Genomic DNA, 27,688 nt, shown 5'->3' with positions numbered 1-27,688 from the left:
TTGCTTTATTGTGACATCTCCAAGGTATGCTTGTAATATATATTGTACATATGCCCAGCCTATGTGGTGATCAATTTACCATGTTCAAATCCACTGCAGAAGTCCCACAATCATACGTTACACAAAAAACAAACATACATCAAATCTTACTTCTCAAACTCTGCTACAAACTATATAATTCATATGAAGATGCATGTTACAGTTGATTTGATTACCGAAATCATGTGGGAGGAAAGAGTCAACGCCCCGCCCCGCGTCAGACGAATTTCACGCAGGCAAACCGGAGATCATTCTCCCTGCCTCACTGTGTAGGAATGTGTAGCCTGTTACGGGGTTTTTGGCCCGCTTCCACACCAGGCTCTGAAAGCACTATCTGAGCCTTTGGGAGAAGGAGAAGAAACCACACCCGTGCGCTCTCTGGATTTAATTATCAGCCAGACGTTAATGTAAATTAGAAGGATGTGTGCCTAGATTTTAACAAGCCTTCCTCGCAACCAGCCTGTTTTGTTCCCTTTATTAACAAACATACTACATGCTTGAGCTTGCTGCGTAGAGAACCCACTTCCATTGGCAACATGACTTGAGCGCACAAAATCACTGAGCTGACAAAGAGGAAATTGAAATTGTTCACGACTTTCTATCTCTTGACTCCATCATCAGCCAAAAGGGAGACTGCAGCCAAGAAATCAGAAGGAGGTTGAAGGGCAGCCATGAAGGAGCTAGAAAAGATTCTGAAGTGTAAGGGTGTGTCACTGGCCACCAAGATCAGGTTAATTCATGCCATCGTATTCCCTATTACTATGTATGGGTGTGAAAGCTGGACAATGAAGAAAGCTGATAGGAAGAAAGTAGATTCCTTTTAAATGTGGTGTTGAAGGAGAGGGTTACGGGTTCCGTGGACTGCCAAAACAACAACAACCCCAAATCAGTGGGTTATAGATCAAATCAAGCCTGAACTGACCCTAGAAGCTAAAATGACTGAAATGAGGCTATTGTACCTTGGCCACATTATGAGAAGACAAGAGTCACTGGAAAAGACAATCATGCTAGGAAAAGAGGAAGACCCAACAAGAGATGGATTGACTCTATAAAGGAAGCCACGGCCCTCAGTTTGTAAGACCTGAGCAAGGCTGTTAAAGATAGGATGTTTTGGAGGACGTTGATTCATAAGAACATAAAAAAGCCATGCTGGATCAGACCAAGTTCCATCAAGTCCAGCAGTCTGTTCACACAGTGCCCAACCAGGTGCCTCCAGGAAGCCCACAAACAAGACGACTGCAGCAGCATTATCCTGCCCATGCAGCAGCATTATCCTGCCTAATATAACAGGCATGCGCCTCTGATCCTGGAGAGAATAGGGATGCCTCATGACTAGTAGCCATGGATAGCCCTCTCCTCCATGAACATGTCCACTCCCCTCTCAAAGCCTTCCAAGTTGGCAGCCATCACCACACCATCATTCATAGGGTCGCCATGAGTCGGAAGCGACTTGACAGCACTTAATGAACACACAAACAACACCATATTCCAGTCCTCCTGCTCCGAGTCTCCTTGAATGGAACTTATTTTCCCATCAGGCCGCCTTGCGAAACAATGTGGTCCAGTAAATGAAACAGAAATAACAGTATACCTCATACATCCATATACTTCATACATCCATAGCTGTGAGTGTAAGAACAAGGACATGTTCACACAGCTGTAATATGTGGCAGCCTTAAGCATAGTGTAACACCCTTCTATGTCTCTTCAAGGGGTGCAGAGGATGTAAGGTTGCCAGAAATAGGATGCAAAACTCCTCGAGATTTGGGGATGGAGCCGGGAGAGGACAGGGACCTCAGTGGGGTATAATCCCATACAGTCCACCCTTCAAAACAGCTCTCCAGGCGAACTGATCTCTGTAGTCTGGAGATGAGCTGTAATTCCGGGGGATCCCCAGATCCCACCTGGAGGCTGGCATCTCTAGGAGGAGTGGGGGCTGCAGCAGTGAATGCACGGGGAACAGAGGAATATGGATCCCTTTCCTGCCCATTCCCATACCCCTTGATAGAATCATAGAGTTGGAAGGGACCACCAGGGTCATCTAGTCCAACCCCCTGCACAATGCAGGAATTTCACAACTACCTCCCCCCCACACACCCCTAGTGACCAGAAGATGGCCAAGATGCCCTCCCTCTCATCATCTGCCTAAGGTCACGAATCAGCATTGCTGCCAGATGGCCATCTAGCCTCTGCTTAAAAACATCCAGGGAATGAGAGCTCACCACCTCCCGAGGAAGCCTGTTCCACTGAGGAACCGCTCTGTTAGAAAATTCTTTCTAATGTCTAGATGGAAACTCTTCTGATTTAATTTCAACCCGTTGGTTCTGGTCCGACCTCCTGGGGCAACAGAAAACAACTCGGCACCCTCCTCTATAGGACAGCCCTTCAAGTACTTGAAGATGGTTATCATATCTCCTCTCAGTCTTCTCTCCAGGCTAAACATACCCAGCTCCATCAGCCTTTCCTCATAGGACTTGGTCTCCAGACCCCTCACCATCTTTGTTGCCCTCCTCTGGACACGTTCCAGCTTACCTACATCTTTCTTAAATTGTGGTGCCCAAAACGGAACCCAATACTCTGTGTGTGTGTGTGTTAAGTGCCGTCAAGTCGCTTCCGACTCATGGCGACCCTATGAATGAAAGTCCTCCAAAATGTCCTATCTTTGACAGCCTTGCTCAGATCTTGCAAATTGAAGGCTGTGGCTTCAATACTCTAGGTGAGGTCTAACCAGAGCAGAGATAGGGTTGCCAATCTCAAGGTGGGGGCTGGAGTTCTCCCGGAATTACAACTGATCTCCAGACTACAACGATCAGCTTCCCTAGAGGAAATGGCTGTTTAGGAGGGTGGACTCTAAGGCATTATACCCAGCTGAGCTCCCTCTCTGGACTCTGCCCTCCCCTAGGGTTGCCAACTCTGGGCTGGGAAATACCTGGAGGTTTTTGGGGCGGAGCCTGAGGAGTGCGGGGTTTGGGGAGGGGAGGGACTTCAATGCCATAGAGTCCAATTGCCAAAGCCGACATTTTCTCCAGGGGAACTGATCTCCATCGTCTGGAGATCAGTTGTAATAGCAGGAGATCTCCAGCTAGTACCCGGAGGTTGGCAACCGCAGCCCTCCCCTGGCAGCTCTTCCAAATCACCAGGCGTCTCCCAAGCTGCAGTTGGCAGCCCTGTTCTGCTGCCACCAGCTGAGGTTATGGATTGATGCATTAATTTGAGTTTCAGCTCTTTGTGCAGACAAACTCTTAAGACTCAGTATCGCTGTATGAAGCTGGGAGATAGTTGAGATATTTAAGGTCGCCGTACAGTCAACACTTGCTTGGAGGTTTTGCCCCCATTTAAGCAGGCAGGATTTACTAGTCCTGAGTCAATTAGGAATAGGCTTTATCGCCGCATACTTCACGGACAGTAAGTTCCAAGAAACCCCACCGAGGTCAATAAGAACTGGGTGTGGACACAAACCTTATCTCCACTGACTGGGAAGATTGCATTTTGACTAAGGCGAAAGTTAAAAGCAAAGTGGTGAGTTGTTTAATATTTCAAGGGCTCAGGAGAAAAACAAAGAAGATCCCTCTGCATGGGAACTTCGGCTGCACGTTCGTGTCGAGCTTTGAAATGCTGGAGCCGCAAGGCCAGAGTGCAAAGCGCCCATCTCCAACTTTCTCTCTTCCAGACAAGCTTTCCTGTTGCCTCGGCAGTGAGCCCAGGGGTCGCCAGGTCCCTCTTTGCCAGCGGCGGGAGGTTTTTGGGGCGGAGCCTGAGGAGGGAAGGGTTTGGGGAGGGGAGCGACTTCAATGCCATAGAGTCCAATTGCCAAAGCAGCCATTTTCTCCAGGTGAACTGATCTTTATCGCCTGGAGATCAGTTGTAATGGCAGGAGATCTCCACCTAGTACCTGGAGGCTGGCAATCCTACCTTGCATGGTGAAGTTCATCCATGCCTCCACTGAACAAGCTCGAAGCATCTTTAAAGTTTTGGCGTGTATATCGGAAGGCAACCTGCCCCCAGTTAAACCAGAAAGGAAAACATGAACGCCAGCTTTAAATCACCAGCACAATCAATAGGGTTGCCAGCACCAGATTGGAAAACACCTGGAGATTTTGGGGGTGGAGCCTGAGGAGGGTGGGGTTTAGGGTGGGTTATAATGCCATAGAGTCCACCTTCCAAAGTGGCCATTTTCTCCAGGTAGGGTTGCCAGGTCCCCCAACAGTGGGATGCTTTTGGGGCGGAGCCTGAGGAGGGGGGGTTTGTGGAGGGGGGGACTTCAATGCCGTAGAGTCCAATTGCCAAAGTGGCCATTTTTCTCCAGGTGAACTGATCCCTACCGGCTGGAGATCAGTTGTAATAGCAGTCCAAGCTCCTCGGAAAGAAGAGTGGGATAAAAAATACCCTAAATGAGCAGGCAGACATGGCAGCTTCATTAGGGTGAATTAAACTGGGAACACAGCACAGAGAAAGGGTTCTCCTAGTGCTGTAGTCCTGATCCAATTTTACACCAGCTGGTGTGCACTCGTGTGCACACGCATATTCTGCAGTTGTGTTTTATTTTTTTAAAGGAGCAAGATTCAATCTTCCACCATAGAAATGTAGCATTTATTTTTATTTATTTACTTACTTTCTTTATATCCTGAGAGCCAGCATGGTGTAGTGGTTAAGGGCGGTGGTTTGGAGCGGTGGACTCTGATCTGGAGAACCGGGTTTGATTCCCCACGCCTCCATATGAGCCGCGGAGGCTAATCTGGTGAACTGGATTTGTTTCCCTACGCGTGAAGCCAGCTGGGTGACCTTGGGCCAGTCACATTCTCTCAGCCCCACCGACCTCACAGGGTGTCTGTTGTGGGGAGAGGAAGGGAAGGGCATTGTAAGCTGGTTTGATTCTTCCTTAAGTGGTAGAGAAAGTCGGCATATAAAAACCAACTCTTCTTCGTCTCCTTTCTCCTCAGTCAGGACCAAAAAAAACCCATGGAACAACTCATCAACATCTGGAAACTAGCTTAGTGACAACTAAGATGTGAAAATATAAGGAAGTTGTACCTGGCCTTCTGTTTTCGGAGCTTTTCGGGCACGGTGTAGTGACGTTGTGCGGCTGAGTATCTATACTTGCATTTTTTAAACGCCTGCTATGGAAAAGGGCCTCAGGGAGAGAAACTTAGTAATTTGCCACAAATTAACTCAAGCTTTTGTATTAAGTTACCAAAGCAAAATGTCCTCCCATCCAAACTCTCACGGCAATCACTGCAATTGCCACTATCTTGATAAAGCGGCACAGTGGAGGTTGTAATTATCAGAAGGAATTTTATCACGTGGCAGCTGCTATTCAGGAACACGCAGCCATGTTACATGTTAAGAAATAGAAAGGTAAGGTAGCAAAGTCTGAAACCGAGGTACCCTTTAGAGTTTCATTGTTTGCAACAAAGGGAGATATGTTGTAGTGGATGAATATGTGTGTGTATACTCAAACACACACACACACATGCCAGCGTGGTATAGTGGTTAAGAGCGGTGGTTTGGAGCAGTGGCCTCTAATCTGGAGAACCGGGTTTGACCCAACAGCAGAAGAGCGTTTACCTTGGCAAGGTGCGTGGCACTTTCTACTGCTATGCTGGTAGGGAGATTCAAAAAGACCCCATACACAGATTTAGGGGAGGGGCCATGGCTCAGTGGTAGAGCATCTGCTTGGCATGCAGAAGGTCCCAGGTTCAGCCCCCGGCATCTCCAGTTAAAGGGACTAGGCAAGTAGGTGCTGTGAAAGACCTCAGCCTGAGACCCTGGAGAGCCACTGCTGGTCAGAGCAGACAATACTGACTTTGCTGGACCAAAGGTCTGACTCAGTATAAGGCAGCTTCATGTGTTCATAGTGGGGAGGGGTCGTGGCTCAGTAGTATAGCTTCTGCTTGGCATGCAGAAGGTCCCAGGTTCAATCCCCGGCATCTCCAGTTCAAGGGATTAGGCAAGTAGGTGATGTGAAAGACCTCAGCCTGAGACCCTGGAGAGCCGCTGCAGGTCTGAGTAGACAATACTGACTTTGATGGACCAAGGGTCTGATTCAGTATAAGGCAGCTTCATGTGTTCATGTTTATGCTCGATGGGGGAGATGGAAACTACAGAGCACATGCTTCTGAGATGTCCATATTACAAGGAGGCCAGATCAAAATATCTCCAGCCAGTGTTAGTTGGACTTCTTGATGAATCTGATGCAGCTAAACTGGAATATCTGTTGTCTGATAGAAACCACTGGGTATCTAGACAAGTAGCTAAATTCTATCTAGGGATATGTAGGACATGGGGAAATTATATTAAAGCTGATGCAGAGTTTTAAACCCGTTTGACTAGCTCAAATGTTCATGCAGCTATTTTTTGTTGTTGTACTGAACTATTGTTGTTTTAATGTTTTAACTTTGTAATACTGGTCAAGGACCGCAATAAATTATGATATAAAACCGGGTTTGATTCCCCACTCCAAAATGCAGGCGTAGCCCCATGGAATTCAATACAGAGTTTCACGGGGTGTTATGTATTATGTATGATACATAATATGGGGTTTTCTTGAAAAAGGCATTTTCGGCTTGCTGTGCTCAGCTGCAATCTGTTCAGGTTAGGCAGCTGCGCCGTACCCGGGCGCTTCTTAACCACCAGCCCTTAGGACTGCGCAGTGAGTATCTTTGTTGAAGTAGTTGGAAGCTTCCAGGAGGGGTAGAATGCTCAAGGTTAGAGCACTGCAGCTTACCAAGATGACAAGGAACCAGAATTATTTGCAAGGACGTTGCACAAACCCATACCTAGTCATCCCCCCAGTCATTCTGTCCCTGGCCTCTTAACTAGACTTCTTCCTTGTCGGTTCCATCCTTGCTTATCTAGAGCGCTGGTACTCTCTTCCTGCTCCTGAGAAACAGATTCGGGTCATCCATGAAGATGAATCACTTTCCGACCTTGATGAAATCCGTTTGAATGAATCGTTCATAGCGTTGGCGTTTTCTGTTGTTGCATTTGCTGGCAATCAGAGACGTGCTATTAAAATGACGTTGTGGGGAATGCATCCTTGCCCCCAAATTATTTCCAGATGGGTGACGTAACAACTGTTTTGGCCGATCACCTTGCAAGAAATCCTTTGTGATGTTGCGGCAATTTTGAAGTTCTTTAGAAGAGCTATTTAAATACGTTTCTACATTAGAGAAATGCTAGAATTTGTACATATGTCTCAAGCCTGTGTATTTGTTTTGAATAGCATGAATCTATCTGAAATGTCTTTTTCTTTTTTGGCTCTTCATCCTGTGGTTATATTATATTGCTTCTTCCTGTAGTTTTCACATGATCTGTGACCAGGAGCAAAAGCCCTTCTTATGTGAGTCTGCACACACTAATTTCCTTCTAGATTGTGTGATTCTTGTTTCTGACCAGGTCACATGAGGGATAAAGTGATTTATTCCAAAATTCCTGGGAATCAAAGAGCTGCAGGAAGCTTTTGAGTTACAAATAAAAATCTTTGGAATTTGTGGCCATAAATCTAGTATACAATCACAGAAATGACTGTTCTACACATTTCTATTTTTAAGTTTAAAAATATATATGAAATTTTAGATGTAAACGAGAGTATTTAAATGGAGCATGATACATTTCTTTGGCTCCCTTCTGTGAAAATGACTTATTCCCATCTGAACAGGAAGTGTGCCATCATAAAAACAAATGAGATTGTCACTTTTAAAAAATAATATAGAAAACATTTTCCAACGCCCAGGAACGTCAACTGAGGGTTTTGGTTGGCATTAAACATTCTGAACTATTTTGGCTTGTTTTTCCCAAAACTGTATGAGGATGAACACAGACTATGACATCATACACAAGGGAATTTGTTTTTTAAAAAACAAAAATTCAGAAGTCAACGAGGAATAGGCAACTGGAAGCTGGCGGGCCTTATCGGACACTATTTGCCCCAGCACAGCTTTCCATGTTGAGTACCATTTTTTATGCAGCTCACGCTACGTTCGCCAACTTCTTGTTAGCACAAGCAAATGGTGGTGGTGGTGGTTTCCCCTCCAAATCTCCTTTCCATTGTAGGAACACATCAGAAACTCTGTTGGAAGTCTCCCTTACGCACCAGCTGTTCTCTCTTGGGTTATCTGATAAAGACATTTTTGACTCTCTAACTGTGCAATCTTGAAGCCCCCCCCCCAATGCTCTTAGGAGCTGGCATGACCCCTACACCAGTGTCCATGCCACTTGCACCGTACAAACTGGCACGGATGCCAGCGTAGGGCCTCTTTTTATTTTATTGCAAACCTGTTTTTTAAATAGTCTTTTTTATTATTATAATTTTTATTTTATACAGAAACAGAAAATAAGAAAAAAGACACATGCCTGTGTTCAAGCTTTACAAAGTAATACATTCATTCCTCAACTTCAATCTCACCCATTAAAATCTGGAACTAGATCATTATGTGTGTGTGTGTTAAGTGCCGTCAAGTCGCCTCCAACTCATGGTGACCCAACGAATCAAAGTCCTCCAAGACGTCCTATCTTTGACAGCCTTGCTCAGGTCTTGCAAATTAAGGGCTGCGGTGGCTTCCTTTATAGAATCATAGAGTTGGAAGGGACCACCAGGGCCATCAAGCACAACCCCCTGCACGATGCAGTAAATTCACAACTACCTCCTCCCTCCACACCCCTAGTGACCAGAAGATGGCCAAGATGCCCTCCCTCTTACATGCCAGCAATGCCCTTCCACAATCTACATTGGACGAACAGGTCAGTCTCTTAGACAAAGATTAAATGGACATAAGTCTGACATCAGAAACCACAATATTCAAAAACCAGTGGGAGAACATTTCAACCTTCCAGGACATTCTGTTGCAGATTTAAGAGTAGCAGTTCTCTTACAAAGGAATTTCAAAGGGAGATTGGAAAGAGAAACTGCTGAATTACAGTTAATATTCCAACTAGTCAATGCATTTACCTGGGCTGAATAAAGACCTCGCATTCATGGCTCATGACCAATGCTGATTTCTCCACACCCACCTCTCCCCTGGACATCACAGACTCTTCTGCAGACCACACCTAATCCCATCACGCCTGCTATTCACATTTACATACTGTTAACATTTACATACAAATGCTTGTCTGAATTCACTCTCCGATTCAGATGGATTCACATTCTCGCTGTATCTGAAGAAGTGAGCTGCGGCTCCCGAAAGCTCCTACCCTGCCAGAAAATATTTTTGATAGTCTTTAAGGCGCTACTGGACTGTGGCCCTTTTCTACTCCCTCTCACTTGAGTCCATGCATTTCTTGTTGGGTCTTCCTCTTTTCCTAGCACGACTGTCTTCTCCAGCGACTCTTACCTTCTCAGCAGGTAGCCGTGTTAAGTCTGTCTGCAGCAGTAGAAAAGGGCGAGAGTCCAGTAGCACCTTCAAGACTAACAAAAAATATTTTCTGGCAGGGTAGGAGCTTTCGTGAGCCACAGCTCACTTCTTCAGATACAGCTATCATGTGAATCCATCTGTCTTTAAGCAGAGGAGAGTGAATTCAGACAAGCATTCGTATGTAAATGTTAACAGTATGTAAATGTTTACATACTAATGCTTGTCTGAATTCACTCTCCTCTACTTAAAGGAGATGGATTCACATTCTCAGCTGTATCTGAAAAAGTGAGCTGTGGCTCACAGAAGCTCCTACCCTGCCAGAAAATATTGTTGTTAGTCTTTCAGGTGCTACTGGACTCTTGCCCTTTTCTACTCCCTCTCACTTATTGAATCCATGCATTTCTTGTTCAGTCTTCCTCTTTTCCTAGCACGACTGTCTTCTCCAGTGACTCTTGCCTTCTCAGCGGGTAGCCGTGTTAAGTCTGTTTGCAGTAGTCAAAAAGGGCGAGAGTCCAGTAGCACCTTAAAGACTAACAAAAAATATTTTCTGGTCGGGTAGGAGCTTTCGTGAGCCACAGCTGACTTCTTCAGATACAGCTAGCATGTGAACCCATCTGCCTTTAAGTAGAGGAGAGTGATGCTTGTCTGAATTCACTCTCCTCTACTTAAAGACAGATGGATTCACATTCTAGCTGTATCTGAAGAAGTGAGCTGTGACTCACAAAAACTCCGACCCTACCAGAAAATATTGTTTGTTAGTCTTGAAGGTGCTACTGGACTCTGGCCCTTTTCTACTCTTGCCTTCTCATCCCAGCGCCCTGGAACAGTTTGCAATTGCCCGAGAGCAGTTTGCAATTAAATCAGTCTTGCATTGGAGTGGATGCAGCGCGTGAGCTCCCCGGCCGGCCCCCCAGACCAGAAAATATTGTTTGTTAGTCTTGAAGGTGCTACTGGACTCTCGCCCTTTTCTACTCTTGCCTTCTCATCCCAGCGCCCCAGAACAGTTTGCAATTGCCCGAGAGCAGTTTGCAATTGCCCGAGAACAGTTTGCAATTGAATAAGTCTTGCATTGGAGTGATTGCAGCGCGTGCGCTCCCCGGCCGGCCCCCGAGCAAGCAGCAAGCCCGGGGGGCTCCGGGCCTCGTCGCAGCCCCTTTGCACGGCGCCAGGCGCTCCCTGCGCGGCGCTGCAAGGAGCCGCGGCCGTCCTTCTAGGCATCAGGCGGCACTTCCGTCGCAGCCAGCCGGGGAGGGCAGCTGCTTGCAGCCCTGAGCCGGGGGCGGGAGGAGGCAGCCGGCCGGCCTCTTGTGCAATAGACCCCGTTGCAAAAAAAAAGAGAGAGCAAGCCCCCCCTTTCCCGGCCCCCCCGCCCCGCCCCAGTGCCCGAGGAAATAGGTGGGTAAGAGCTTTGCAAGGAGCAGGGGAGGGGGAGCCTTCCTCGCGGGGTGCGCGTGGCGCCCGGGCTTGCAAAGGCAGGGAGGAGCCCTTTCGGTTTTGCACCGCGGCTGCGGGCCCTGGGACTCGGGGCGGGGGGGGGGTCACGCGGGTGAAGGTGCATTGCATTGCATTGCATTGCAGCAGCCCGTGGGACAGAAAAGCACCAGGGGGGTGGGGTCACCTTGGCTTCCTGGACTTGTGGGGCGTGGAAGAGAGCCCCCCCCCTCCTCCCGGCAAGCGCTGGCGTTTGCAAACAGCAGCTGCTTCCCCGGCCTGACCTCCTCCTCCCCCCATGTCCGCCTGCCAACAGGCGGAGTTTGCATTTAAAGGACAAGCAGCTTCCTGGCTTGGGGGGAGGGGGAGGGTGGGTCCTTTGGGGCTGGGGGAGTGCAAAAGAGCAAGTGGGGGGTGCATTGCACGCCTCGGGCCAGATGCGGCGCTCTTTTCTGCAGTTTGGGGGGCGGGAAGGAGACGTGTGGGCCCGTTCGCACGTGCTGAGTAATGCACTTTCCATCCCCTTTGCAATGCACACAGTTACAAAGTGCATTGAAAGTGGGTTGAAAGTGCATTATTTGGCATGGGTGAAAAGAGCCCTGTGTCTTTGACTCCGGCAGAGAGAGAGAGAGAGACAGACCCCTCCTCAAATAATTTGACCTTTCATAAATGGGTGGGGGTCGAAGTAAGCCCTTCATTGGGGTTATCAGTGAGGTGTGAAGGGTGCAGGTGCCTGCCCCCCTTTTCGTCTCCTTATCCACCAGCTCAGCCATTTTCAGGGCAATCCTAACAAAAGTTGGCAAAGTTGTCCCACTTCCCAGACTATTGCAAATCTAGTTCAGGCAAGTTTTAGCTACTATACCCTTAGCAGACATTTCCTGCATGTTATGCAAGCCCCATGCTTGAGACTGCAAGGACCAGAAATGGGATCTTTTTGAGAGGGTCTGAACCCCTTGATTTCGGTGGGCTTAGGCTGGAGTAACTCTTGTAGGGTTAATTCACAGGGATCGGAAGAAGTGAGCTGTGGCTCCCGAAAGCTCACACCCTGCCAGAAAATATTGTTGTCAGTCTTTAAGGTGCTACTGGACTCTTGCTCTTGTAGGGTTGTGCTGTTTGTGAGAAGACATGGGTGTGAAAATGGGAAAGGGCCCTGAAATTGCATGCGTGTGTGTGTGTGTGGGGGGAGTTTTGTCTCCAGGTTGTAGGATTGCAGCTTTAAGTCTAGGATTCAGTGCAGGGGAGTGCAACTAGAATAGGCCCAGAAAATAAAACATCTGGGAAAATAATAGATCCAGCACAAAAAATGGGCTGGAGTAACTCTGTGTAGGATTGTACACTGTTTGTCCTCACAAACAGTACAATCCTACACAGAGTTACTCCAGTCTAAGTATGAGACATGAGTATGAAAATGGGAAAGGGCCATGACATTGGGGGGGGGGAGCACACTACACCCTGACATTAAAATCCAAGCCTGTCAGGAGACCCTTGTCTTAAATCCCAGCATACCCAACATGGGGTTGGTTTCCCCTCACAGATCCCTCCTCCCTCATTTCCTTAAGAACCTTACTTATTTTGAGATCTTTATCCCCTGCTTTTCTCACCAAGGTCGCCTCAAAGGTTTCTCCCCCATTTAATCTTCACAAGAACCCAGCGAGGTAGGTTAGGCTGAGAACGACGGGTTCAATGTTGCGCAGCGGGCTTCCGTGACGGAGAGGGGACCTGAACCTGGGGCCTCCTAGATCCTAATAATAATCAAGTTGCAATTGATTTATGATGACTCTGCAAGATCAGACCCCATCTAGTCCAGCATCCTCTTTCACTCTGTGGGGTCTGATCTCGCAGGGTCATCATAAATCAATTGCAACTTGATTATTATTAGGGTCTAGGAGTTGCCCAGTTGCCCACAGGGCCAACAAACCGTGCATAGAGGTTGAGGCCTTCCCCTGGTGTTGCTACCCAGCACTGGTATGCAGAAATTTACTGCCACTGATTGTGGAGGTTCCATTTACTTACCTTAGCAGGTAGCCATCGAAGTAACTTTCCTCCAAGAATCTATGTTTTTAACGCCACTTCTGCTTTGTGGCCATGGCTATGTCCATTAACACTGATTTCCACTATTTAATTATTCCTCTTCTCCCCATGGAGGACATGGGCTTCAAAATAAAAGAGGAAGCCTTTAGTATAAGATTTGCGCTGGAGGTAGAGGTGTGTTTTTAAAAGGAATCATCCTGATTTTCAGCCTTTTGACTCCAAAACAGTATAGTCCTGTGCAGAACTACTCCGTTGGGTTTAATCTGGGGTTGTAGGATTGCACTGTTTAAACCCCTCTGCTGCTCTAGTATTTCCTACCCCCTGGCCAAAATAAAACAGTTTTCACATCTGGATGGGTAGGGGAATGACCTTTTTTAAAAATAATTTTTATTTTTTTATATAAAGATATAGAAAAAAGGGGGGAGATATAAGGGGGAAAACAAAATATCAACATGTCTGTGCTCAAGCCTCCATATCATAATACATTCTTACCCCCGTCACCAATTTTAGACTTAGATTAAATAGTTTCTAACCTTAATCAATAACTTGCCCAGTTTCTAAGGAACACATTTAATATGAAAGAATTGGAAGCAATTAATTAATAACTAATAGCCAAATGCTAACTATTGTAGTAAAGCTCATTCTCAAAGCAATATAAATATATTCGATACTAATTAACCTGAAACTACCGACTTCAGGGGAATGACTTTTTGATCCTGTGCAAGGCCGGTTTATTCAGATGCGAGCACCATTAGGGGAGTCTGTCTCCGTGTTGTAAGATTGCAGCTTTAAGTCTAGGATCCGATGCATGAGGATTGCAGCTTTAAGTCTAGGATCCAATGCATGGGGATTGCAGCTTTAAGTCTAGGATCCAATGCATGAGGATTGCAGCTTTAAGTCTAGGATCCAATGCATGGGGATTGCAGCTTTAAGTCTAGGATCCAATGCATGAGGATTGCAGCTTCAAGTCTAGGATCCAATGCATGGGGATTGTAGCTTTAAGTCTAGGATCCAATGCATGGGGATTGCAGCTTTAAGTCTACCATTGAATGCATGAGGATTGCAGCTTCAAGTCTTGGACCCAATGCATGGGGATTGCAGCCTCAAGTCTAGGATCCAATGTATGGGGATTGCAGCTTCAAGTCTAGGATCCAATGCATGGGGATTGCAGCTTCAAGTCTTGGACCCAATGCATGGGGATTGCAGCCTCAAGTCTAGGATCCAATGCATGGGGATTGCAGCTTTAAGTCTAGGATCCAATGCATGGGGATTGCAGCTTCAAGTCTAGGATCCAATGCATGGGGATTGCAGCTTCAAGTCTAGGATCCAATGCATGGGGATTGTAGCTTTAAGTCTACCATTCAATGCATGAGGATTGCAGCTTTAAGTCTAGGATCCAATGCATGGGGATTGCAGCCTCAAGTCTAGGATCCAATGCATGGGGATTGTAGCCTCAAGTCTAGGATCCAATGCATGGGGATTGCAGCTTCAAGTCTAGGATCCAATGCATGGGGATTGCAGCTTCAAGTCTAGGATCCAATGCATGGGGATTGTAGCTTTAAGTCTACCATTCAATGCATGAGGATTGCAGCTTCAAGTCTAGGATCCAATGCATGGGGATTGCAGCTTCAAGTCTAGGATCCAGTGCATGGGGATTGTAGCTTTAAGTCTACCATTCAATGCATGGGGATTGCAGCTTAAAGTCTAGGATCCAATACACGAGGATTGCAGCTTTAATAGGCCCAGAAAAGAAAATGTATAACTGGGAAAATAATCGATCCAGCACAAAAAACGGGCTGTTGTGGGGTTTCTCTGGAACTAGGGGGCGGGGAGCAGCAGGGGATCCACGCCTATTCATCCCCCCCGCCTCTCCAAAACGGGGAGGGCAGCCCGTAAAACCAGAGGCGTCGGTGCAGAGTCGGCTTGGGGAGGGGGGCGGAAGAGAGCCGCCCCTGGGCGCCATCCGGCTCCAAAGCGCAGCGCCAGCAGCTGCTTCTTGCAGCAATTTGCTGGGGGTGGGGGGTGTTTCTCTGGGGCTCCTGCCATTGGAAGGAGGCTTGTAGGGAAGGGAGGGGATTGTGGGGACGGTGTGAGCCGCCCCCCTCCGTGCAAAAACGCCACGCCTCTCCCATTGATGAAATTTGCATTCTTGTGGCTTTTTTTTTTTTTGCATCCCCAGCCACCCTCTGCCCGGCTCATTTATTTCCGAGGGCAGATGTGGGAAGGATCGGGGAAGAGATCGGGTGCAAAGAAAACGCGCTGGATTCCTTTGGTGGCTTTTTTTTTTTGGAGTGGAGCGAGCGGGCTGCTTTTTGCTCTAGGCGGGTTTTTTGCAAAAAATAAAAATTAATTGCATACCTTTTTAATCCTGCAATATAGCTGTTGAACGACAGCTGGAGAAACATCTGTTGTTGTTTTTTTTACCCGGAAGAGTAGGGGGGAAAAACCCCCACCCCATCTGTCTTCTGGAGATTTTCTTGTATTATTATTTTTTTCCTGTTGGGGGGGAGTAGAGGTGTCTTAAATTTTCTATATTTATAGAGCAAGAGTATTTATTTTCGTACAGATCCAAAATGTCGTCGTTTGCAAAAGGTAAGGTCTGCTTGGTTTCTGAAAGGGCTTAAAGCTGATTGATGTCTGTGACTTATTATTATTTTTTTAAAACCATAATGCTGCGATGAACCAGATCTGGCTGTCAGAGCATGCCCTGGTGGAGGGCCGCTGGTGGAAAGAGGGGGCTTAAAACCGGGTAGGGTTTTGGTTTGCTAGCACAAATGTTCCTTATTTTTTACCATCTTAGGTACCAACCAGGTACGCACCAGCTGGACTTTTAAAGTGCATTTGCACATGCTTATAAAAGCATAGACTCTGAAACCTAAGGGGGGTTGTGCAATTGCTGGCCTTGCATAGGGCAATTTACAGAAGGGGTCTGGCCAGTTATAAGCCCACAGCCTCTCTCCTGGCCTCTCCGGCTAACAGTTTTTGGGTATTTGACAATCCTACCTCTGCCTGGAATAGGTTTAGGTCAGTTTTAGCTTGCAGTGGTGTTTTGGCAGGTTGTGTCTGTCGCCTTGCATTTTTTCTCTGTGTGTGTACGTGATTTGACTTTCAGAAACCTCTCTTGCGAAATTTGGGAATAGCCCCGGAGAAGTCATGGCTTGGATGCATAGCTATGGCATTTCTCCCACCCCCACCCCTGCAATTCAGGGGAAGGGTTCTTCCAAGCATGTTGTTCTATTAAATGAATGGGTCCTCTCTTTGCCCTCTGCTGCCAAAAAAGGACTTGTTAATGGAAGTATTTTTGGTAATAGTTGGGCTAGCCGGCCAACCTGGATCAGGTTTTCAGTATCTGCATGTACATTGCCCTGAATACTTTGATCTTTCTGTTCTGGGGCACTCCGAAAGGCGGGCGCGACAGGATTGTTATGTACTAAATTGCACAACCCCAGTTACAGCTCGATCACTTTCAGTTGATTGTGACTTTCAGCCAATATATTTTTTTTCTTTACATGTGTGTGTTGCAAATTTTTAAACCCAATAGTGGAGGAGGCCATTTTGCATAAAAATTGTGCCACTTACATTTTTTTCACAAGCTGCCAGTTGTATAAGATTGCAAATAAATTATAGGGGCTGGAATAGTCGTGGAGTCCAAATATATACTAAAATTGTAAACCGTTTGACACTTTGCGGTGTCCTTTTCTTTCCTGGCAGCTTGGAGTGGAATTTCCCAGGCTTCTCGTAAATTTCAGCCCTAGGCTTAGAAGTTGAGGTGTCCACACCTAAACAGCTGGACTTTTTTTTTTTTTTTACTATTAGCCAAATTGTTTAAAAGTGTTAGCTTAGACAAAATGGCTTCCATGGTATGCTGGGTTTTGCTGTCATTTAAAATGCAGAACAGATCTCTGTTGAATAGGTGCTACTGCAAGGCAGTTTTAAGTAGGCTACGATGTAGAATATGCTAAAATGACAGTTTTATCAATTTAAGGGAACTGGAGACAAGAGCGCCATGGGTACGGAACAGTGTGTCCTTTCCCGTCTCACCCAAAATCTTTTTAAAAAATATCTGCTGTTTGAGAACATGGAATTTCTAAATACAGGTTTTTAGAATCCTCTATTCCTATGATACCTGTGGGCCAGATGTATGTTTTAGACATTCATTGTGTAGTCATTAAAGCATGCTTAAATCTTGTGCTGGCTGCAGAACTATACTTTGTATGAGGTTTCAGCCATTTGGGATTACTTGGTTATGAAGTAAGTTCTATAAATGCACAATTAAAAAAAAACTTACATCATAACTCCTTCCTATACTTTTGTATCCTGTTTCTACATATATATTAAATATTGAACCACTTTGGATTTTTATTTTTTTGTTTCTGCTGAAGCATATTCAGGGTATTCTTGTACCATCGTGATTTTTTTAGTGTTGCCTGCGTTTGTTGTCTTTTGGCGAGGGCTACGGTATTATTTCAAGCGTCACATTTCTGAATGATTTAAATTAGTTTAGACCAAGAAATTTGTACTGTCAGTTATTGTCAATCAAAACTTCAAGGTTTTTCTCATCATGGGAGGGTGAAATTGTGCCGGCCCTAGAATTAAATAGCAGAAATCTCATTGATTCCACAATTTGTGGACAGAAATTCCAAAGATGTTTGAAGGTGTTCTGTGACATGTTTAAAATATCCTCATAAGGCGCCTCACAGAGCAGTTTCCACCAAACACAATGGACCTGCAACCAGAGAGAGGCACTTGAACAATCCCATGGACAATTACTTAGGAATAAGTTCTGCTGAACTCAGTGGAACGTGAACATATTGACCCTTGAGAGAGCGCATATGCTTACATTTTTCTTTGGAAGAAGCGCTTAACTCTGGCTGGATTGTGCTTCATTTCTTTCACATTCTGTATTCATGCGCTAAGCACATGCTTAAGTTTTCCTTTAGAAGACGTGCTCAACTCTGGGCGGACTGTGCTGAATTTCTTCCAAATTCGTAGCCAGATGACATTAGTCATTTTCTAAATGGGCTGCTTCCCCAGACAGCTGTTCAAGCCATAGCTCACATCAGTGTGACTTCGAAATGTGTTAGCCAAATGCAGGGCCAGAATGCAGTTAATACGAACGTTTGGGCTTCCGTTAACCAAGTTCATGCCGTCGAAAAAGAGAGAAAAGCCTGTTCCCTTTGGTTTCTTGCACTTGGCTTTTAAATGCTATATGCATGACCAAGCCGGATTCTGTCAATACACTCACAATTACAGAATTGTGAACACATGAAGCTGCCTTACACTGAATCAGACCCTCGGTCCATCAAAGTCACTATTGTCTACTCAGACCGGCAGCTGCTCTCCAGGGTCTCAGGCAGGGGTCTTTCACATCACCCACTTGCCTAGTCCCTTGAACTGGAGATGCTGGGGATTGAACCTGGGACCTTCTGCACGCCAAGCAGAGGCTCTGCCACTGAGCCATGGCCCAAGCTGTTAAGTTAATTTGGCAAGTAACTGCTTCTTTTTTAACTGCTTCTATCTGGCGAACAGGAGGGAAGGCAGCATGGTATAGCCCGATCTTGTCGGATTTCAGAAGATAAGCAGGGTCAGCCCTGGTTAGTACTTGGATGGGAGACCACCAAGGAATACCAGGGTTGCCATGCAGAGGCAGGCAATGGCAAACCACCTCTGTTAGTCTCTTGTCTTGAAAACCTCTTAAGGGGTACCCAGAAGCTGGCTGTGAGTTGACGGCAATTTGCACACACACACGCAACTGGCTCAGTGGTGCAGCATCTGCTTAGCATGCAGAAGGTCCCAGGTTCAATCCCTGGCCTCTCCAGTTAAAGGGACCAGGCAAGTAGGTGATGTGAAAGACCCCTGCCTGAGACCCTGGAGAGCCGCTGCCGGTCTGAGTAGACAGTACTGACTTTGATGGACCAAGGGTCTGATTCAGTAGAAGGCAGCTTCATGTGTTCAAATACTCCTACGTATTCTGTAAAAATGGATAAGCAGGTATCCTTCACAAGGCCATTTAATGAAGATGCTAGCTGCTTAACCCTAAATACTGCCAAGAGTCATAATTGTTGTTTTTCTCCCTCAAGTGCATAGAATCAGGGGGTGCTTATAGGTCCTAGCAGTTGATGTTAATGGACTAATGCTCTATTTATTTATTTAAAACATTTTTACTCTGCCTTTCCATCCAAATAGGGTCCCCCAAGGTGGCAAAACATGAAAACATTTGAACATTAAAACAGCATTTAAAGTAATTGTTAAAATACACACATAATCACACATCCTATCTTTATAAAAAGTGGAACTGGATAGCAAAAGTGCTGAAGATACACAGCTTTGTTTGTGAGGTTAAAGTGAGTTTTCCTTCTCATTTGTCTTTGCTACGAGTAGTAAAAATCTGGCAAAGGAAGTCGAAATCAACATTTTACAAGTGGTGAATGGATAAGGAGTGCCAGCAACGTGCCGGAAACCGGGTAATAGGTTGATAATTGAGCAAGCATTTAAATCCAGTTATCCTAAGTCCAAGAGTCTATCTGCTGGTCTATATTCCCCAATGGTGATCTGGAGATAACTTGTGATTAGCGTTATTTATTGTAATGGGCAAAGGTAGCAGCTGTTGGCTGTGCAGCTTCTTGCTGGGTTTCCCCTGGGAGAAAAACCTGTGTTTTGTATCCCTTTGCCCAATGAAAATCTCGCTGCGATTGTGCATTGGTGGCAATGGGCTTGTAGCAGTTGGTATAATGGGCACAGTCCAAATCCTGTTAAGATAGTTTTTAACAAGTATGAACGTATTTTGGCTTGCAGTGTTTCCCACAAAGGCAAGAGACTAACAGAAGTGGTTTGCAATTGCCTTCCTCTGAAACAATATAGTATGCTTATAAAACTAGAGGAAAAGATGCATATGAAGAAGATGAAGAGTTGGTTTCTATATGCTGACTTTCTCTACTACTTAAGGGAGACTCAAACTGGCTTACAATCCCCTTCCATTCCTCTCCCCACAACAGACACCCTGTGAGGTCGGTGGGGCTGAGAGAATGTGACTGGCCCAAGGTCACCCAGCAGGCTTCACGCGTAGGGAAACAAATCCAGTTCACCAGATTAGCCTCCGCTGCTCATATGGAGGAGTGGGGAATCAAACCCGGTTCTCCAGATCAGAGTCCACCGCTCCAAACCACCGCTCTTAACCACTACACCTCGCTGGCTCTCTTAATTTTCCCTGCCCAAGGAGACCTTGGATGTCTCTTGAACACTTGCAACTCGCTTAAAAATTAGATGAAGTTCAAAAGCTGTATATAGTACCGTTCAGGGGTCAGTTCTCAAAAAACCCACCGGGAACACTCTAGCCCTCGGTCATGCGTTAAGTAGCTCTTTGGATCTGATTTGTGTTTGTCCTTTCCTACCTTAATCCAGCCCTGACCTGGGAGGCACAGGCTAGCCCGATCTCAACAGATCTCCAGCTGCTAAGCAGGGTCAACCCTGGTTAGTACTTGGAAGGGAGATTCCCCCCCTCCCCTGGAAGTCCAGGGTTGCAATGCAGAGGGAAGCAATGGCAAACCACCTCTGAATGTCTCTTGCCTTGAAAACCCCACGGGGTCAACGTAAGTCAACTACAACTTGACAGCACTTTATGCATGCACACCTTAATCTAGGGAAGATCTTGACTATGCATAGATTAACTTCGAGTTATAGTTCTGCGCAGGTTTTAACATAATATACAAGTCAGGTTCTCATTTGTTTTCCTCGTGCCATGAATTCTATATAGAGAGCCAGCGTGGTGTAGTGGTTTGGAGTGGTGGAGTCTGATTTGGAGAACCAGGTTTGATTCCCCACTCCTCCACATGAGTGGCTGACTCTAATCTTGTGAACCGGGTTGGTTTCCCCACTCCTCCACGTGAAGCCATCTGGGTGACCTTGGGCTAGTCGCAGCTCTCTTAGAGCTCTCTCAGCCTCACCTACCTCACAGGGTGTCTGTTGTGGGGAGGGGAAGGGAAGGTGATTGTAAGCTGGTTTGATCCTTCCTTGAGTGGTAGAGGAAGTCAGCATATAAAAACCATCTCTTCTGTCTTCCTCTTCCTCTCCTCCTCCTCCCCTGTTGTACCATCCATTACAGCAGAATTCTGCGCTTTCAGGGCATCGTAGCATAGTGAAATGTGCTCTCTAATCTATTTGTTTTATTATGTTTTAATAAATGGGTTGTGAGACTCTTGTGATTCCAGATTGTGACAACGCAATCTTGTGTGTGTGAGGGGGTGGGGGGGCTTCCCTTGCAGCAATTATGTGTAATTTCTTTCAGAATTCAATTGCTCAGGGCAGGCCTGGATGCCAAATGTAGCTGTTTAGTTGGAAGGCAGGTTTTGGAGCAGACAGGAGAACAGCGTAGACAAAACGTAGCAGTAAACAATTTTCAAAGCATGATTTTTCCCTTTTGTGTATCCAGAAATGCCATTATTAGGGCATTTTTATCGCGCCTTTCATGCCGTAAACGGCGACTTAATGAGATAATAGGCGTGTGGGCTGATCTGTTGACAGGAACAGGATACGATATATTGCAGTGGAGGCCTCCATGTTTTGTTAGTTCTTCCCAGAAGGATGCTGGTGCCCTGTGGCGCTAACACTGTATACCCTCTTGACATTTCACACAAGGAAGCTGGCAAGACCAGGTTGGAAACATCCCATCTCTTCCCCCCCCTTTAAAACAGCCTGATGAAGTGTAAGGGCCGTGGCTGAGTGGTAGAGCATCTGCTTGGCATGCAGAAGGTCCCAGGTTCAATCCCCGGCATATCCAGTTAAAGGGACTAGGCAGGTAGGTGATGGGAAAGACCTCCGCCTGAGACCCTGGAGAGCTGCTGCCAGTCTGAATAGGCAGTACTGACTTTGATTGACCCAGGGTCTGATTCAGTACAAGGCTCAGTTTGTAGAGCATCTGCTTGGCATGCCGGTCTGAGTAGACAATACTGACTTTGATTGACCCAGGGTCTGATTCAGTATAAGGCTCAGTTTGTAGAGCATCTGCTTGGCATGCCGGTGTGAGTAGACAATACTGACTTTGATGGACCAAGGGTCTGATTCAGTATAAGGCAGCTTCATGTGTTCAAAATACATAGGACGCAAGCATTCGGGGAGGGGCTGTGGCTCAGTGGTGGAGCATCTGCTTGGCATGCTGAAGGTCCTGAGTTTAATCCCTGGCATCTCCAGTTAAAGGGAATAGGCAAGTAGGTGATGGGAAAGGCCTCTGCCTGAGACCCTGGTGAGCCGCTGCCGGTCTGAGTAGACAATACTGACTTTGATGGACCGAGGGTCTGATTCAGTAGAAGGCAGCTTCATGCGTTCAAGAGTTCTGGAGAATTCAAAAGCTTGCGCAATGCTCTGTCATTTTGGTTAGTCCTAATGAAAGGTATTGCATAGCTTTTGTTTATAGGTTATGGCAGGTGTCCCCAGTGTGGTGCCTGTGGGTGCCATGGTGCCCACTGGCAGCTTTCCTGGCACCCACCAAGTGTTTTTTAGAAAGTGGGGCCAAGTAGGCCTTTTGCCCAGCAAGGCTTCCAATTGACTATTGGAGATTTAACTGGCTGTGCGGATTTTTTTAAATGTTGCTTTGCCACCACAGCATAAGCATCTGCACTGCGTTACTTGAAGTTAAGCTGCAACAGCCATGCCATGTCAGAATTCAGAATGTGCCCACAGGTTCAAAAAGTTGCAAAACCCTGGGATATGGTGTAGTACGTATAGACAAAAAATATTTTTTTAGTAACTTGCTTCTTATAACTGCAACTGATTACTTTGGGTATTAATGTTATGTTTGTACTGAAGATTTCAAAACAATTTTCCAAACTGTTTAGCTATGGTTGGTGCCGAAAAAGGAACCCCCATTTGTCTATGACAAAAGTTTAAGTTAGTTTATTATACATTTCTAGACTAGTCTGTTTTTACAAAGCAAACGAACAAAAAAAGACCTAGACCAAAAAAGACCAGGACACCTGGCAAATAAAATACTTCCTTATTTCAGTGAAGAAGAGTGAAGTATTTCTAAGTTCCACCGATTAAAAAACACAAAGTAAATAGTGCACAATCAAATGAATTTTATATCTATGATGTGAAGGCATTATTTGCCCGTGAACTACAGTGTGCAGAGCTTACAACAAAACACAGCTGCCTTCTGTAGCAGTAGATATAATGTTTATATAACTCTGAGCCCTGCTAGTTTTATGTTATCTTGCCTTTTTTTAATCAAATATAGATAAAATATCCAGATAATCTGACAAATAGCAGATATAGTTAGAATTTGTTTCTTGAGACCTGTCTGTGTACATGTCTCATTCCCAAAGACCAAGAAAAAATCAACATCCAAGGCCAAAAGTTATACAATATAAAAGTTTGTCTGTACAAAATATGTATATATTTATTACAGGCTAAAATCAATAACATATATAAGGCCCTGCAATAGCCTACTAAATAGGGTTGCCAGCCTCCAGGTACTAGCTGGAGATCTCCTGCTATTACAACTGATCCCCAGCCGGCAGAGATCAGTTCCCCTGGAGAAAATGGCCACTTTGGCCATTGGACTCTATGGCATTGAAGTCTCTCCCCTCCCCTAACCCCGCCCTCCTCAGGCTCCGCCCCAAAAAACTCCCGCTGGTGGCGAAGACGGACCTGGCAACTCTACTACCAAACCAACATGCTCATGTAAACCTACAACACAAAAAGACGTAAAATCACAAAATTAGACTGACCAAACGCGCTTCGGCCAAATGGCCTTCTTCAGTGGTCAAAATAATCACAGTTGCAGACTAAAAATGTACTTAACTTTCTAAAGGTCTTGATGACTGTAGTTATGCTGTGTTTGCAGGATAACAGTTAATATATCTAAAACTGCAAGATTTCCTCATCTGCTTAGGCTTCCATACATATGGGAAATGAATCCCCGTTTGTATTTCCCTCTTAAATGAGATGTTGACAATTTTATGTATGGCTGAAATATAACATCTCATAGCCATAGTCTCAAAGTCTGGAGTAGTTATAAAGTATTAAGTTCTCATTCCCCCCAAGGGTCAATATTGTTTGTTTATTTCATTTATACCCCACCGTATTCCCAAATGAAGACCCAAAGCATCTTACATTGTAGGCTGAGAGCGTGTGACTGGCCCAAGGTCACCCAGCAAGCTTCCATGGCATGAGTGGGGATTCGAACCTGAGTCTCCAAGATCCTAGTTCAACACTCTAACCACTACACCACACTAGAAGAAGAAGAGTTGGTTTTTATATGCCGACTTTCTCTACCACTTAAGGGAGACTCAAACTGGCTTACAATCTCCTTCCCCACAACAGACACCCTGTGAGGTAGGTGGGGCTGAGAGAGCTGTGACGAGCCCAAGGTCACCCTGCTGGCCTTATGTGTAGGAGCGGGGAAACCAACCCAGTTCACCAGATTAGCCTCCGCCACTCATGTGGAGGAGTGGGGAATCAAACCCGGTTCTCCAGATTAAAGTCCACTGCTCCAAACCACCGCTCCAAACCACTACACCACGCTGGCTCTCCATGATGAAAGTACTTGCTTTCTTTAAGCGTAGTTTTTGAATATCACAGTCTTTCTTTTTGTACTGTGACGTAATGTGTGCATTACAGCATTCTGCCTACCTGTAAGACAGAACCGTCAAGGAAATGATCAGGGCAGGCTTCCGAGAGGAACTGGGTTAGAAAATGCTACATGCAGAATTAAAAGTTGTTGAGCAAGTTACAACTCCTTGCACGTAAAATGAAAATGCTCCGGGCGATTCTTGCGAAAGATAGAACTGCCCTTCTACAGAATTGGCAGTGTTGTAAAACAAAAAGCAAAGTTTGCATATTGAGCGTTCAGTTTCCCCCTCGGGGAGAGTTTCATTCTTTGCTCACAATTTTTCTGTTACAAAAAACATGCCGAATATTTCAAAATATTACTTACGTGGAACTCTTCAGCTTTTGAGAGCAATCTTACGAAATGAACCCCCGTTTTCTGGAGACTGCCAACAAGTTCGAAGCATTCGTTGGTTTTCGAACTAATGCCAGAATTAAATAGTCTGCATTGCTCACCATGATACGGTGTGGTCTGCCCTCGCAAACCTCATGATGCTTGGTTCTTGCTTGCTTCGTTATCTCTGCTTGGATGAAATAAATGGCTTTTGAAAACCAAAGTAAATACGGATTAGAGCGTTAGAGCAATTCATTCATCGTGTTGCCTAGTAATGGCTTAAATGTCTGGATACAAAAATGCTCTTGAGGGAGATGAGTGAATCAGGCAAAGTACTGGAACTGACTGCAGGCAGCATGTTCGGTTCGTGGCCTATTTTTGTTCTTGCAGTTTTAATCTTATGAATGTTTACTCGGAAGCAGGTCCCACTCTGTTCTGTGGGACTTAATATGTAAACCTGTGCAGAATAACTCCGGTCACGAACCATTGATCTCAGTGGATTTGCTGTTGGAAAGTCCTATCCAGTCGCCGCTGACTTATGGTGATCCCATGAGGTTTTCAAGGCAAGAGGCAAACATAGGCAGTTTGCTATGGCTCCCTCTGCGTAACAACCCTGGACTTCCTTGGTGGTCGCCCATCCAGATACTAACCGTGGTTGACCCTACTTAGCTTCACAAGATCGGATGGGATAAAGCTAGGCTGAGCCATCCAGGTCAGGGTAGAGGTGGTTTGCCGTTGCCTGACTCTGCGTAACACCCTTGGACTTCCTTGGTGGTCGCCCATCCAAATACCAACCAGGGCCGACCCTGCTTAGCACCCCAGATCTGACCAGATTGGGCTAGCCTGGGCCATCCAGGTCAGGGCCATTTCTAGATTCAGGCAGGAATAACTTTGATTCCCCGCTCCTCCACATGAGCTTCCAAGATCTGATGAGCATTACTGATATTTCCCAGTGACCTGCAGGTACGATACAACCTCGAACAGCTTCCTGAATTTGACCAGAGAAGGTTTTTCACATGTCTCCTCCAGCAACCCACTCTACAAAAGCAGGGACTGTAATGAAAGGATAAATGTGTCCTTAGAATAACACAGCTTTATCTGTGGGGAAGGGAGCAATTAAATCATAAAATTACATCCTGGGAAGAAGAGAGACGTGTTGAGAGTGATCCGTTGAGCCGGGCAAGGAAACTGAATCTCCGCTTCAATTTGCACCCGTTGGCATGGCTGCCAAGGTGTGATGGATTGCTACTGACTTTCCCCTCAAGACTTTTGAAATGTTTAGTTCCTGAGGGCAGGCTTGGAGAGAAACGTTGCACCTGTACCCCTTCATCCTTTTTCGAGTTTAAAAAGGTACTTGCAGGTGGTAGGAGAATCCCATAACACAGGCCATCTTCTGGGCATGGAGTAGGGGTCACTGGATGTATGTTGGAGGAATGTAGTTGTGAATTTCCTGCATTGTGCTGGGGGTTGGACTAGATGACCCTCGTGGTCCCTTTCAACTCTGTGATTCCATCTATAAAATTAGCCTGTATTGGAGTTGTCTGAGACGACTCTTATATCACAGACAGGCCCTGCCTGGCTGAGCCAAGAAGGTGCTCTGTCTTGGGCCCATTTCCAGGAAGGGGTATGTCGAGGCTCTTTGTAATTACAGGATTAGTAAGCAGGTTACCTTTTTCATGTTTCAGTATTCTTCCTGAAACTATCTGTTTTTAGTTATTAAAGATGTTTTCTGTTGCCCCAGATGGTCGGACCAGAACGAACTGGTTGAAATTAAATCAACAGATTTTCCATCTAGACATTAGGAAGAATCTTCCAACAGTTAGAGCGGTTCCTCAGTGGAACAGGCTTCCTCGGGAGGTGGTGGGCTCTCCTTCCCTGGAGGTTTTGAAGCAGAGGCTAGATGGCCATCTGTCAGCAATGCTGATTCTATGACCGTAGGCAGTTCATGAGAGGGAGGGCATCTTGGCCTTGGAGTAGGGGTCGCTGGGTGTGTGTGGAGGGGAGGTAGTTGTGAAATTCCTGCATTGTTCAGGGGGTTGGACTAGATGACCCTGGTGGTCCCTTCCAACTCTGTTTCTGTGTTTCACTAAAGAACTTTGGTGCAAACTGTCTGCTTAGCCATCCTGCCCAATTTCGCCCTGGCTGCCCTGTTTATTCTTACCGGGATCTAGTGCTGAAGGAGTTGGCGCTGGCTGAGGAAGAGAAGTGGGGGAAACAGAAGCCCCCAAAGCCTTTCCCGCAACTTTGGGTGTACAAGAGAGCCAGGAAAAAACCATAAATGGGAGGAGGGGGAATTCTAATATTGGTGGCCACCAGATACCCCCCCCCCCCATCCCGGTTTCTCAGCAAACCTTGGTGCAGGACAGCTGAGTGCCGGGTGTGACGGGGCAGCGATGGAAAATGATGTGGTTCCAACCGAGGCCAAAAAAACCTCTCAAAACAGAAGTTGTTGTTAAGATGACTTTGTGCTGACCGTTGTGCTGGGGTGACCATTACACAGACAAGAATCAACTTCTAGACTACTATGTAGCATTAAGAAAATAACAAGGCTGAAGAAGCCATCTTTGGTGAAAGCGTCTATTACCTGGAAGATATTTCCTTTTGATATTAAGTGTCAGTTTGGTCCTCGTTTGACTTACCCGCAGCACATGGCCGGCGGATTATAGTCTGATTCCATATAGCCGTGTTGGCGAACCCATGGCACGCGTGCCGGATTGGGCATGCAGAGCCCTCTCTGTGAGCACGCGCGGGGAGCCGTTGCCTCTGCCTCGGGTTGTGCCGTATTGCCGCGGTGAGGGCGCTGAGGGCGGTGCTCCTTCTCCCCATGCCCACGCTCTCCTTGCACCCGGGGCAAGTGCCCCCACCAAACCCCTCCAAGATCCGGCCCTGCTAGAGACAA

The 27,688-nt window shown here is 46.1% G+C and overlaps 2 protein-coding genes across 3 annotated transcripts in view; both read left to right on the top strand.

Annotated features, from left to right (window-relative positions):
* Positions 1 to 27,688, top strand: part of MDH1 (malate dehydrogenase 1) — a 119,919-nt gene that overhangs the window by 61,110 nt on the left and 31,121 nt on the right. The window lies entirely within an intron of this gene.
* The window catches only part of UGP2 (UDP-glucose pyrophosphorylase 2), a 43,614-nt gene continuing 26,693 nt past the window's right edge, over positions 10,768 to 27,688 (top strand). The window contains exon 1 of one of the 2 annotated variants that reach the window (XM_056856739.1): positions 10,768 to 10,787. The gene's annotated coding sequence lies outside the window, so the exon portion shown is untranslated. Of the gene's footprint in view, positions 10,788 to 15,428; positions 15,447 to 27,688 lie in introns of those variants that run through there. The other variant, XM_056856740.1, reaches the window with a different exon arrangement.

The sequence above is a fragment of the Euleptes europaea genome, chromosome 10, assembly GCF_029931775.1.
Source record: "Euleptes europaea isolate rEulEur1 chromosome 10, rEulEur1.hap1, whole genome shotgun sequence".
NCBI lineage: Eukaryota > Metazoa > Chordata > Lepidosauria > Squamata > Sphaerodactylidae > Euleptes > Euleptes europaea.
This window is presented reverse-complemented; position numbering and strand designations above follow the sequence as displayed.